This window comes from Apium graveolens, chromosome 10 (genome assembly GCF_009905375.1).
Source record: "Apium graveolens cultivar Ventura chromosome 10, ASM990537v1, whole genome shotgun sequence".
NCBI classification, from domain to species: domain Eukaryota; kingdom Viridiplantae; phylum Streptophyta; class Magnoliopsida; order Apiales; family Apiaceae; genus Apium; species Apium graveolens.
The window spans coordinates 185,792,015-185,806,910 of record NC_133656.1 but is presented as its reverse complement, the minus strand read 5'-3'; positions in this window follow the sequence as shown (position 1 = coordinate 185,806,910).

The following is a 14,896-nucleotide window of genomic DNA, read 5'->3' as shown; positions in this document are numbered from 1 at the left end:
AAACCAGCCATTGCTAGTGAGTCAATGATTGTGGATGATGCTGAAAAGGAAAGACAATTTCAGCAACATTACAAAGCTGTAATTGATAACATTTCCTTGGATGCTGACACTTTTACTCACCCTGTTTCAGCCTATCAACTGTTGGCTGCTCAGGGCAATGTGGAGGCAGAGCAGACTTTGAATTTAGTGCACACCACAGAATCTCTTCAAAGAGATAAAGCTGCTGTGAACAGAATGCCTTCTCAAGCTGGAGAGCCATCTGAAGAATTTGGAGTAAATTCTGATGATGATGACTCTGGTTCTTTGGATGGAAGCATGAACGTAGGGGGAGCTGAAGACCCAAGTTCTGCTTTCAGTTTACCTAAATGGGCATGGGCAAAGGAATTTTCACCAGGGCAATTTGAGGTGTCTTTGGTAAAACAAGTAATAGCTATTCAGCAGGCCCTTCAGGAAGCTTCAGATGATGGCACCAAGGCTGTTCTTCAAGCTCACCTAGACTCTTTGCACTTAATGAAGATCCAACACTCAAGACAGAATCTCAGTGTGGATGAATTGAAAATGGAGATGGCTGACTTAAAGACATATAACTCTGAGAAGCTGGATTCAATAATGCCATATGGTACCATGCATGATCTATTACTAAGGTTGAGAAGAGAATCAGATTCTGACAAGAAGATAGCCAAGCTGGAGAACAGAGTTCAGGTTATTGAGAATTCAGTGGCTCTACTTCTTCAAAATCAACAGACTCAGACAAATCTTCTTATGCAACTGGCTAAAGCACAAGGCCTAACTCCTCCACTTGATGATAACAAAAAGGGGGAGAGAGAGTCAAGTAAGGGGGAGAAAGGACCAACTGAGGGGGAGAAACTTCAAGTTCAAATCAGCAAAGTAATTGTACCTTCAATTACTATCTCCAAGCCACCAGTTGCAGATGGTATAGATTTTATAAATGCAGCAGCAGCAAATTTGAAAGATGCTGATAAAGAAGAGTTGACTCTGATCAACTGGAAAAAGATTGATGAGGAAATACAGAAAAAGTTTCAATTAGTCAAGGAACCAGATCAGTCAGCCATCCATCACTCTCATGTCAAGCCAATCAATGTGAATGAGATGAGCATGAACTATCTGGAGAAAGGACAATCTTCCTGCATCAAGACTACAAAGGCTGAGATAATTCTTAAACCAAGGGCAAACTATCCAAAGTTATCTTTGAAGAACCCTATAGATTCTGTGTATGAGACACCCAAGCCTGATGAAAAGAAGCTTCTGTCAAGATCTATTCTCCTCTATAAAGATCCAGCTGATTTAGCCTCAAGAAAGAGAATTGCAAAGATATTCAGAAATGGGAAGGAAATTTGTGTGGTAGCTGGACATCCACAATTTGCTCATGCAAAGGAAGAAGAAAAAGCCAGATTGAAGCAGGAAAAGAGGCAAGCTGCTCTAGATGCAAAGAAGTCTAAACAAAAGAAAGAACAGCTTGCTATCTTGGCCAAGCTACAGGCTGTGAATTCTTCTTAACAAATTCCCTCTCAACCATCTCAAGCTGCTGAATCAGAGAAGAAGATTGAAAAACAGAAGAAATACCCAAGAAAGAAAGAACTGGCTAAAAGAACAAAAAGAAAGTTGGATGTTGTTGACAAGGAATTGGAAGATCAATTTCCAAAGGAATCCACTCAAGCTGAAACTCAAGCATCAAAGCCCTCTGTGGTGTTTGAAGACATAAGGGTGGTGGACCCCTACAGGAACATACATGGAGAGCCTATTATGCCAAAGGATGAGCCAATAGAGTGGGATAAATTACCAATTCCTGACTTCAACTTGCCAATTCTTACTAAGCCAAGAAGGACAAAATCAAGGGCAGTCAAGAAAGTGAAGCTGTCACCTCTCAAATCCAAGTCAGTAGTCAAAGCTCAACGCAAGGTCAACAGGGGAGACTACTTGTACTTGTGTGACATCAAAGAATTCTCAGATCTAAACCTCTATCTGGAGGAGCTGGATGAGGTAAGGGCAATTGATGCATACAGAAACCTACCTGAAAGGTTGGTGTTCAAGTACAAAGGGGGAAGGGAGATTCAGTGGCCTCTTTACAGGATACTTGAAGAAAGCCAAGTTGTGTTGATCAAAGTCTACTCATTCTTTAAGAAAAACTTTGGGTTCAATGTAACTGCAAGAAGATTAGTATTGAAGAAGATTGAAGAGCTGAGGAGTGTTAGAGCCAAAGATGCACTACCCAAAACTCTTATCATCCCATACACAGGGAGAAGAGTGCATCTAAGGCCCTACTGGCTGATGGAATTCATGGATGACAAGGGTGTGAGAAGATTCTTCAGATTAGAAGACCAATTGAGTATCTCTAGCAATGAGACTCTCTTGGAAATGCAAGAAATGTTAGATCTCTCAGAATCTGATGAATTAGAATTCCACAGACAGCTTCAGAATCAAGTTGAAGAAAACAACAGAAAGCTTGGAAGAAGATCCAGACCTTCAAGAATCTAGAAAAATCTGCTCAGACTAGAGGAGTATCTTGAACTGACTGTAAGCCAAACCTTGTACATTTTTGTTTAAATTGAAGCACTTTCAGTTTTATCTACTTATCTTTAAAGGTATATGTTTAGGATGTTTTGTTATCATCAAGTATCTCTTAATTTATGGCTGCAATTCCAGTAGACATAAATTGGGGGAGATTGTTGTGAATATGTTGTGTACTTGATGATTACCTAAACAAAACATCTAAGTAGATTTTACTTAGTGAAATAATGTAGCACTCGACGGATAATAATTATAGTCCCGACGGATAACTCATTATAGTCCCGACGGATGATTAACTTATTATCCATCGAGTGAGTAGCTTATGTAATAATAAGTTTGTAGCACAGTGTTGTATGCACCTTTGTATAGAATCTGAAGTAGCATATAAGTCATGTTGACTTTAACTAGATATGCAGAATAGGTTGATTAATTGTACATAAGCAATGTCTTGTAATTCTGTATAAGTGAAATGAAGTCAAGTGCCAAAATAGCTACCAACGGATGATTAACAAAGCTTCGACGGATGATCAAATGACTATCAACGGATGTTTAACATAGCAGTCGACGGATGATCAATCATGTCATCGACGGATGATCTGAAAGTCGACGGATGATCATATCAAGAATTCAAACATCAGTTGAACAGTGAAAGCTGACACACAGCCGTTGAGTTGGATACAAATACACTGTGGAAGCCCATTAACTGGGTAATAGAGGACGAAAAGCAGCAAAGATCAAGATTGTTAGATTTTATATTTGTTCAGTTCTTTTGACTTTGTAATCTTGGTAATATATAAACCAAGAGAGTAGAAAATAGAAAAATGTTCGAGATAGCTAAGAAAAAACAACAGAGAAATCTTTGTAAGCACTATCTTTAGCATTTCCTGTGTTCTTAGCAGTTCTATTTTGTGTAAGCAGCTGTGAGCATTTCTGCACACAGAGTCCTCTTGATATATTAAATATATCTCTGGTGGAATTGTTTAAATCCACCAGAAAGTTTTTAAAAACTCTTGTTTTTAATTACTTATGTTTTGATTCATTCAAGTTTACATTCCGCATTGTGCTAATCAAAACAATTATATCCATAATCGAGTTGAACATTTTTATTTCAAGAAAAAGGTTCAAGAATTCCATTCAACCCCCCTTCTGTAATTCTTGCTATATTGTTAAGGGACTAACACTTTGTTTATTAGAATGTCTAACTCAGATGCCCTCATAGAGATAAGATAGTTGAGGGACAACTGCATACACCTGTCTACACCTGAGTCATTTATGTTGATCACTATCCTTCTTTCCTGAAAGTTGTCTTTTGTTACCAAGATCACCCTTATTGAGTTTAGTGTCCTTTCCAAGGCTTTCTTGTAAGTGAAGAAATTGTCATTTAGGGAGGCCCTGAGTGCCTTAAGCAGTTTGTAAGATATATTTGTGATGTCATGTCTAATGTGATTTGTGTTTAGTTTTCAGATCTTACTTAAACAGGACAAATCTGTACTTAACTGGAAATCAGTACTTATATTGAAGTCAGGACTTAAGATATCAGAACTTAAGTTATCAGGAGATATTTATCAGGAGATAATATCAGGACTTAAGGAGACTTTCAGATAAGGCAGGCGGCTGATTGAAAGGAAAGAAGATCAAGACAAACACAAGAAGAGATATGCATGAAGAAAGAATTCTATGAAGAATAGAATACTTGGAAGAAAAGATAACTGATTGATATATTTTAGGAAGCAGAATTATATTCAATATCAATTAGAAGATTATCTTGTAAATGTGTAGTATATAAACACAGACATAGGGTTTACACTATATGTGTTATCATTATCGAAGTTATTATTCATTGTAACCCTAGCAGCTCTCGTGATAATTTGTTCATCACTGAGAGAGGACAGTTCCATATTGTAACAGAGTTTATTGTATTGAATAAAATCTGTGTTCTGTTACTTGTGTTCTTTAATTCGATTTGATTGTAGTAAACACTGTATTCAACCCCCTTCTACAATGTGTGTGACCTAACAAGTGGTATCCGAGCAGATCTATTAACAAACAAATAGTTTAAGATCCAAAAAACAATCATGTCTGAAGAAGAACAAACTCCAACCAAGCCCACCAAAACTGAAGAACCTCCAAAGACTCAAATCCATAATCGATATGAGACTATTAGAGTTCCCATACTGAAACCATCTGAATTTCCCATATGGAAGGTGAGGATGTCTATGTTTCTGGAAGCTACAGATCCAGAATACCTTGACAGAATCAATGAAGGACCACACAAGCCAACCAAGCTCTCTGTTGTAGTTACAGGAGAACCAGCAAAGTCTGTACCAAAGGAGAAAAATGATTACACTGTTGAAGATATCTCATCGATTTCTAAGGATGCTAAGGTACGACACTTGCTGCATAGTGCCATTGATAATGTCATGTCAAACAGGGTAATTAACTGCAAGACTGCAATGGAGATATGGGATGCCTTGAAGATAAGATGTCAGGTAACTGATTCAATTAAGAAGAACATGAGGACTATACTCACTCAAGAGTATGAGCACTTTAACTCAAAGCCTGATGAGTCATTAACTGGTTTATATGACAGATTTGTCAAACTCTTGAATGATTGGTCACTAGTTGACCAGGAATATGATCTTGAAGATTCAAATCTTAAATTTTTGTTAGCTCTTCCTGAAAGTTGGGATTCGAAGGCCACCACTATAAGTGACAACTATAATCTTGATGAAACAACTCTTGATGAAATTTATGGGATGCTCAAGACTCATGAACTTGGGATGGAACAAAGAAGCAAGAGGAATGGAAGAAAGTCAAGGACAGTTGCTCTTAAGGTTGGGGAGGAATCCCCCAAATCAGCTGCCTCAAGAAAAGGCAAGGGAAAAGCTCTCATCACAAAGTCTGATACTGAGTCATCAAGTTCTGATAGTGATGATAATTCAGAAACTGAAAGCTTACCTGAGATTGATCCTGATGAAGAGATGATGAAGCTGTGTGCTCTTATGGTGAAAGGAATCACAAGGATTGCATACAGGAAATTCAGAAGGGGAAAGAAATTTTCCAGGAAAGGTACAAGTTCTGATAAGAAGAGTTTCAGAAAATCTGAAGGCAAAGAAGGAAAGTCTGACAAAGGAGCTCAAATGTCAAATGCTACAACTATGGTGAGAAAGGCCACATATCTCATGATTGCAAGAAAGTGAAGAGTGACAAAGGCAAGGCTCTTGTCACAAAGAAGGAAAGCTGGACAGACACTTCAGATTCTGAAAGTAAGGTGAACTATGCCTTGATGGCAAATGCTGATAGCAGTTCTGATACTGTTGACGTAAAGGTACCTCAAACTACTTATGCCTTTCATACTGATGATATTACTGAGTTGAGAAGATATCTTAAAACCATGCTCATTAGTTATAGAGATCAAACTTTAACATGTGAAAGATTAACTTCTGAAAATCTTGCTTACAAAAAGAGGAATGATTATTTAGAAAAAGAGTTAGTCATGTTCCATCAAAATCAGAAAGATAGAGATGATGCCTTTTTTGTTAGGGATAACGTGCTTAAAATGAATGAATCTCTAAAAACTGAGTTAGAAAAGGAAAGAGAGATTATTAGGACTTGGACTAACTGTAACACCCCCAAATCCGGGGTCGGGGATCCGGGTTGTCACGAGTTCCTTTTCCCTTAATAACACTCAATCTAAATAAACAACCAACTACTGCATACTGTGACCCCACAATATACACACACACCACAAGTTATAGTCTCATAGATGAATATCCAAAAATAACACAAGTCGTTTTATTCCACAATTATAAACCATTACACCTTAAAAAGGGTTTCTGAATAAATTTACATTATCCTTGCCATTATTACAGTTCGTAAATATACATCAACAGTTGAAAACCTAGCCTACTGGTAGTTCCTACCTCGACTACAGCGTCATCCACGCCTACGGGAAATTGCGGAACGTTTCCTATCCGCTTGCGAATTGGGAGCTTAGTCATGTTCATTTTGTCTATATGTTGTTGTGTGATGAAAGAAGAAAGCAAGGGTGAGCAACAAGCTCACCAAAATTATATGTATAATGATTAACAATATATGAGCATTCCCATCATAATACTCATGAAAGTCTTGGTCAAGCAGATATGAACCAAGATTGATATCTTAACGCGACAAAGTCGCAAAATGTTCACTATATATGTATATATACTTTTCAAAATCTTGGAAGTCCTCTTCCACACATAATATACACAGAGTTCCAGTTTATAACTGTATAAAAATATCATTGTAAGGTGATCTCATATATCTAACCTTGTCTCAACATTTTTTTCTTAAGTCTTTGTCATGCATAAGATAATCATTTACTAGATATAAGTTTAAAAGATGAAGTTACAAGATACTCCAATCTACTTATATCTTTTCTGAATATTACTTGAACTACCACCATTCAAGTTATAATTAGTTCATCCCATAGATGAAGCTACAAGACAAAACTTATATAGAATCAATCTTTGAAATATCATCAAAATGAAATAAAGTTACGAGATACTTTATTTGATGAAAACATCATTTTGAAAACTCAACCCTGCCAACACTCAACAATCACCCAGCCGTAGCCTTTCTTTCGAGGTGCTCTGGGTAGTGTTGCAGAAATATCCAACTAGATGATGAACTCATTACAGGAGTTTTCCGTGCCAGGAAGACCACTCACGATGATCATTCGTAGTAGTGAACCCCACCATTTTCTAAATGTAGAGGAGAACAGTCGGATTTACTTATCAACCGATCACTAGACTCCTAAGTTATGGACCGTCTTAACGGAACTTCCGGGCCATTTAGGCCAATATAATAGGGCTGGGCCGGCGCCGCTCGACCACTTACGCCATTCCTAGTTCAGATGAAATCCATGACTCTGAAACGTAAAGCTCGTCCCCCCTTACCCCAAGTAGAAACTTGTTAATACGGCTCCACCAAGAAGTCGTTTCTAGTTGGAATGGAAAACTCACCGATATTTACCAGGGGATGCTTGTTAATGGATTAACTTATTCCAAGAATTTTACTTCCCGAGTGTTGGGTAAGTAATCAAAAACTCTTTTATCAAAACAACAACCTTGTTACGAATATAAAAATACATCACGGAGCCGGATCCCTCAGATTTTTGAGCGAGTATTTAAATCCCCTTCGAAAGGAAGATCTTAAACTTAAAAACGAGTTTTGGGATCCGCTCTAACCTTCCAAAAATAGTTTTGATAAAGCTTGAAAATAATCTCTGGAAATATTTAAAGTAAAAATGATTTGACAATATCAATTATTTTTCGAATACTTGGCAAATATCGAAACATTATTCTTTAAGAAAATAAAGAATATTATTTAATAAAATAAACGGAATCATAAGTCCTCGAATGAATATTCAAAATAATATTCATTAAATAAAATAAGCGGAGTCATAAGTCCTCGAATGAATATTCAAAATAATATTCATTAAATAAAACAAGCGGAGTCATAAGTCCTCGAATGAATATTCAAAAATAATATTCATTTCTAAAATAAAACTATCGAATAAACCTTATTTGATTAATAGTTTTGCAAACTATATATATATATATATATATACTCGGAAACATCGCCTCCCGGTTTAGAAAATGTTCATCGTTGGGTCCCCTATACTTAGGGTATACGCAACTACTGCTTATCTCTAGCATAGGTATTATGCAACTTATAGGCAATTGAATCAACAATTAGATATCAAGATTACGAAACAGGCATGCATATATACCATATCAACATGCTCCAATATATCGCAAGATTTGCTAATAACAATCATGCACTTATCACAAGATAATGCATATACATATATACATCACAACAACAGTATAACGGGTAGAAAATTTGCCTGAGCGTTCCGGGGTAGACTTAAGCTTAGAGTGGGTCCGATAATCTATGAACAACAACATAAGTCGGAATTAGACCACGGTCGATTAAGAACTAGTCAAAACTCACTCATACCCTAACGGTGGCTTACGGTCGCTTATACACTTAACGATTTGCGTTAATCGCTTGCGAACCCTCGCCTCCACCAATTTTAATAAATTAACCGTTACGAATTTTAAGGCGACTCTTTCCCGAATACTTTACCAACTGCCTAACCCACCTTACATAATTGTTTCATAATCCAATTAGTCTTTTAAGGGCCTTAAACAAGGTTTCAAAGTTAAGCGAGGGGTAAAGGTTCGTTCCCGAAACACCGTAACTTAAAACAGTCATTTCTCCTAAACCAAAAATCGGATCTAAGCGAAACACATACCAAAACGAAGATTACGACATGATCTAGCTAAACATGGCAAATTTACATATTGGTCAGTGAGTTATCTGGTCCGAAATTCATGTACAACAGTCTAAGGAAAACGGCCATTACGACGGCTATGTTTACGAGTTTTCCAAGTTTCTCACTACACCAAAACCTCACCAAACAACCCACAATTATTAACACATTAAAACCTCAACTAAATAATACTATACCAGTCCTTATTCTCCAGATTCTTCATCTCAACCAGCCACAATCAAGTTCTATTAACTATAACAAGATTCATTCACCAAATCACTCCAAATTCAAATCAAATTACTAATAATCAAAGATCATGCTTCTCATTTAGAAAACCAACCATCAAACTCACTAATAATAAAAGTAAAGGCTATGGTTTGAAGTTTATACCTTCCTTGGGAGGTGTTAAGTTTCTAGGAAGCCTTAGGGAGCCTCATACAAGCTTGATCTTTCCAAAGAAATCAAGAACACAAAGTTAGGCTTTGAAGTTTCTAAAAGTACTATTTAAAGAACTGTAAAAATGAGGGTCTTACCTTGCTTATTTGGACGAGACTTGTGAACAAGAGTTGTAGGCCATCTCAATACCTTTCCAACGAGAGTATTGAAGGAGATATGACAGTTTGAAGTTGCTGGGTTTCTTTTGGCCGAGAGCTTTGAAGCTTGGAATGGGGGAGAGAAGATGAATGGTGCTTGGTTGTTTTTTGGAAAGTGAAATAAATTTACTTGGTTGTAAATCAACCTTGCAAAATGTCTTGTTTTTGCTTTTTAATTACATCATTGCTTGCATCATCAATATGCCACATGTCCACTTCTTGTGGTGTAAGGGTGTCTTAACCTTTAACCACATGTTTTAGCTTCTCTTGGAAGCTTCCTACCCATTCTACTTGTATGTGCTTGCCCCTTGGTCGTTTATTTTTTTTACGGTTCGCTTAACTCTCGTTCTCATTGATCATTTCAAGGATCATATTCGGGATCTCATTACTTGGGTTCCCCTAAACCTTTTATAATCTTTTATATTCCTTTTATAATCCTCTCTTATAATCCTTGAATTTAAATCCTTTTAATCATGTTACCTTATATTCAATTCTTTCGGTATCTGGTGGATTTTCGGGAAAAATGAAAGTGTTCGAATTTGGATTCTGACGATCTTTACATACACTTATATACCATATGGAGTACTAATAAGATCTCAGAATATCAATAAAAGAACTCCTACATAGTGTGGCATGAAAAGTTTTCTTAATCAGCATAATCAGCAAAATCACTATTCATAAGGGTTACAAAAAGTCCAAAATTTTTGGGGTTATTACAGTCTCCCCTCCTTAAAAGGATTCCGTCCCGGAATCAGATAGAAAATGAAGAGGGATACTCTCTTAGCATTGCAATTTCTGACTCGCAAGTAAATTTTCCACATTATGGTTCTACCACCAAACCCTGACTAGTTTGATAACCCTTCTCCTAAGCACTTGTTCCTTTTTGATCTATAACCCTTCCTGGTTGCTCCATATAGGTTACGTCTGGTTGCATGTCTATGCGCTCATATGCCCCTATTTGTCTGGCATCCGGATTACACATCCTTAACATTGATACGTGGAATATGTTTTGAACTTACTGCAGGTTCGGGGGTAGGGCTATCTCTTTTGCTAACTTCCCAATACGTCTTAATATCTCCAAGGGTCCAACAAATTATGGACTTAGCTTTCCTTTTTTTCCGAACCTCATCAATCATTTCCAAGGGAATACCTTTAACAGCACTAGGTCCCCTATTTCATATTCTTTGTCCTCTCGTGTCAAATCAGCATACTTTTTATGTCCATCTTGGGATACTACCAGCCGTCCTCTGATTAGATCTTTTATATCCTTGGTCCTTTGGACCACTGCTGGTCCGAGCATCTTGAGCTCTACAACTTCATCCTAACATAAGGGATATCGACATTGTCTTCCCTCAAGGATCTCATAAGGCGACATCTCGATACCTAACATACGATCTATTGTCATGAGAAAACTCAATCCGCGTTAAGTGATCATTCCAAATTCTTTCAAGTCTATTGCACAGACTCTCATCATAGCTTCTAGCATTATAGCTTTTGCTTCTCAATACCCACTCTTTCCAGTTTGTGTTCGTTACTATCTTTCATACCTAATATTATACTGGTTACACTTTTGCTCGTTAGCGTTGTATATCCTTTTAATAACCGCGTCAACCTTAGTATCACGAACGAGTTAGATTCGGAATACCACCATACTAATACCACTTCATCTCTAGCTGCCTCCATCTTCCAAAGTTTCATCAATCATATAAAAGTAAAAGAATTTATTAAGAGATCACTGTGATCATGAACACCTGTTACATCGCATACTTAGTACAGAAGGTGGCCAGCCTTTAGTACTTGACAAACAATTAAACAATAGATGGTATCCTACTAGGCTTCTATCACACAGATAGATAGTCATTCGGCAATACCTCCCCTTCTGGAAGGGTTGTTCTTCTCAGCTTATACAAAATAAAAAGGAGAGAAAAGAACGAATTTAAGAGCATTATATAAAAAATATACTGCCACAAAATATCTGGCTTGGAATCTACCTCTGAACTATAGAGGTTTATCAAAGGAGAATGAAATATAAGTATCTATATCAATATCCAGTATTATTGTATTGCAATTCACGTGCCTGAATATTTTTGCTATTCTGTCCATCATTCTATGAACCCATGCTCTTGCTCGAGCTTATAAACAATCACCGTTGAAACTCCCTCGACAGCGAAAATCGAATATGGGATTTCATTCTAGACATCATCGTTACTAGAATCCATTTATATACCGCAACCTTCTTCGTGTAGTAATACTACTCTTTATCGATAAGAAGGAATAAATATATTATAGGTAGATAATCTACTTAATTAGTCTATCAATGATGACTTATATATCACCACGACCCGATTAGTGGTACTCAATCTCAACATCCATTCCTATACAACTCTCACGGTTGTAATCGGCTCATTACTCGCAGAATCATTGCTGCATTACTATGGTCCACCGTTGACCAACTATAATCATTCGTTTTCCTTGGAATCTTAATAGCTAACCATACGGAGTCCAAACCTGTCGTATCGAATTCTTCTAAGGAGGTAACATGATCACCGTTCATGATTCATGAAGAACACTCCTGAACTTGACGTACATATGACATTAAGCAGATAAAATTGCAGAAGAGTTTTAATGAAAGCAACGATAGCAGGTTAATACCATTATTAACCATATGTCTTTATTAGGAGACATGAAGCTCAAAGGTTCATTTAGTCCTTTCGTAACATGGTCCTGGCTTATTCTCTAGATAGGACCTTCAAAGATAGATAGCCCGCTCACGGTGATTACAAAAATTAAATCTTTACCAAACTACTATTACGGTTGAGTATCGCACAATCATCAGAAGGAATGTCAATCTTTCACACTATAATACAACCTTCACGGCTTTAACCATCATCACTGTATTTTCTGGCATGAGCGCCTATAATTGCTCTCTTACACTTAGAGTGTCGGCCACCTCTTTGGCCTTTCCTGATAGTAAAATTTCCTTACAATCAATGTCATTTTAACCACCTCCAACTAAATTTTCTACCTCATTTCAATCACCGCTTAGATGTGAAAATTGCCACAACTGACTCTCGATCATACTTAGGACGTCTCTTATCTTGGGTCCTTCTTGTTTTCACCAATCTCAACCCTCATTGGGTCGATCTATACTTTCTTATGGTTCAACACGTGCCCCACCAAGAATTATTATAATTACGTAATATTTCCTTTATCAAAATTTATATTCTTCAGAACTTTGAATATTACCTTTATCCTTGTAAGACCTTTAAGGTTATCCTTGAATCGCTCCTCCTGTATTCCCTAGATACAGGGCATATCAAAATACCATTTACTAATACTAGAACCATTGTCTATATAGTTATGAAAACTTTCTCCACTGATCTTTAAAAGTTGTTGTTGCCTTAGTTCTTCATTCTATACTACCCAAACTCATAATGTCCCTATTAAGGGTGAAATGCCAACCTTTATGCATTCCCCCCATGGTTCATCTCAAGTTATCGAGGTTCTATCCTTAATTCCACCTTTAAAAGGTACTTGCATCATTCCATAGATAATTTAAGTCATATATCCCTGATAAGGGTATCTTATTCAATTATTCTCACCTCGATAGTCTATGCCTAATTTCACAATAACATCCTTATTCAAAATGAGGTAAATCCATATAGCCTCCAAAAGATAACAACGGTTATTCACTGTTCTTGCTCGATTTGGTAATGATAGTAGGGACGTTCTGGAAGATATTGGTCGTGTTCAATATGAACTTCTTTTCACTAAATCCTCATTTATTTTTGTTGTTTATCTCAACAGTCATCTCAATGTTGAGATATCTTCTATACTTGGTGTTTCTCTTTTTGGGCATCAAGTCACAGGTCTTACATACACTTCACATTCTTGAAGGTCACTTCCTTCATCTGATTTTCCTAATTTCTTGTTATCATGTCTCCTCAGTCCATTCGTGTTTCCTTATTAATCCATCGATCTATCTCAAAGTTTCCTCGAATCCTCCCAACTTAAAGGGGATAAAATATATGTATCTCTTATGCCTTTAACCATCAATTTTAACTCATGGTGAATCACCCTCATCCTGACAATTACATACTTTTCTATTTCTATTGCTACGAGTCTTTAGGGTTTCCTCATACCCTACTCCCTTATCATTCCTCAAACTCTATTGTCTTTATATTCCTTTCCACTTCAATTTCTTTTTATTTTCCTTTCTCTTACCATCATTTTATGAGCCAACACAACATAAGCATTGATTTCAAACATCCCGTCATTCTGGATTCGTGTCCTTCAGACGAACCTTGATGACTTTCACAACCTAGATTCATGATTCATCATACTTTTCCGCCTTTGTTCTGGCTCTAAAGATTTTACACTATCTCCTTATCCTTGGGAAGTACTTTCCCTGAAAACAATTGACTCAACTTTAATCAGTTAATTATAACCTCTGGCTCCGTGCCTTCCTTGGCCTTTCACCAGCGGGTGGCCTCTCTTTTAGGAAGGTGAGTGGAAAAACAGTCTTTTGCGCTCCGTCAATCATTTAGAATCTCAAATAATTCCTCTATTTCCTTTAGCCAGGCTCTTGCCTCGACTAGGTCAACTTATTCCTTGGAACTCTGAGAGCTTAGCGACTTAAAGGTCCTGAAAGAATTTCCCACCGCATTGTTTCCTCAGGGTGGTCGTTGGGGATAATAGTCTTAGTTCTGGTTAGACAGGTCCATGAATTGCCGTATAGGAGTACCGTCTCGGGTCTCCTTTCCTTACTCGACTTCTATTTTCTCAGTATGAAATGTTTCATCCTTCTCCCATAATTGGGGTTATCTTATACGTTAAAAATCCTTGCTTTCCACTTCATTATGTTATGGGTTCCTTACATCTTGAATACGACCTCCCTGATTATCACATTCAGGGTTTTCCCTTAATCTTATTCCTCAAATTATGGCTTTCATCTAAATCCCGTCCTTAAACTCTTGAACGTTTGGAACCCAAATTTTGTAGGAATACCTCATTATTCCCTTATCATCTTTCTCGGTATTAATCTCTTCTCTATTTGTTGGCTCTCTGCCTTCATTCATCACTTTTTCTTGGCACAATATGATCTTTTCCAATAATTCGGGCTGTATTGCAATCTCAAACAGCTTTTCGGTACCAGCTCCGGTTACCTTCACTTCTATTTCCATTTTCTCAAAATCTCTTATCAACTCTCCCAAAGACATTTTCATCTTGAGTCTCTTTTTTATACTAAGGGCATTAGCCACCATTTTGGCTTTCCCTGGATGATAAAAAATCTCATAATCGTAATCCTTGATTAGCTCTAACCACCTTTTGTGGCGCATATTGAGCTCTTTCTGCGTGAAAATGCACTAGAGCACTTATGGCTTGTGTAAATCTCGCACTTCTCTCCATACAAGTAGTGCCTCCAATCCTTAGGGCAAAACTATTGCCACGAGCA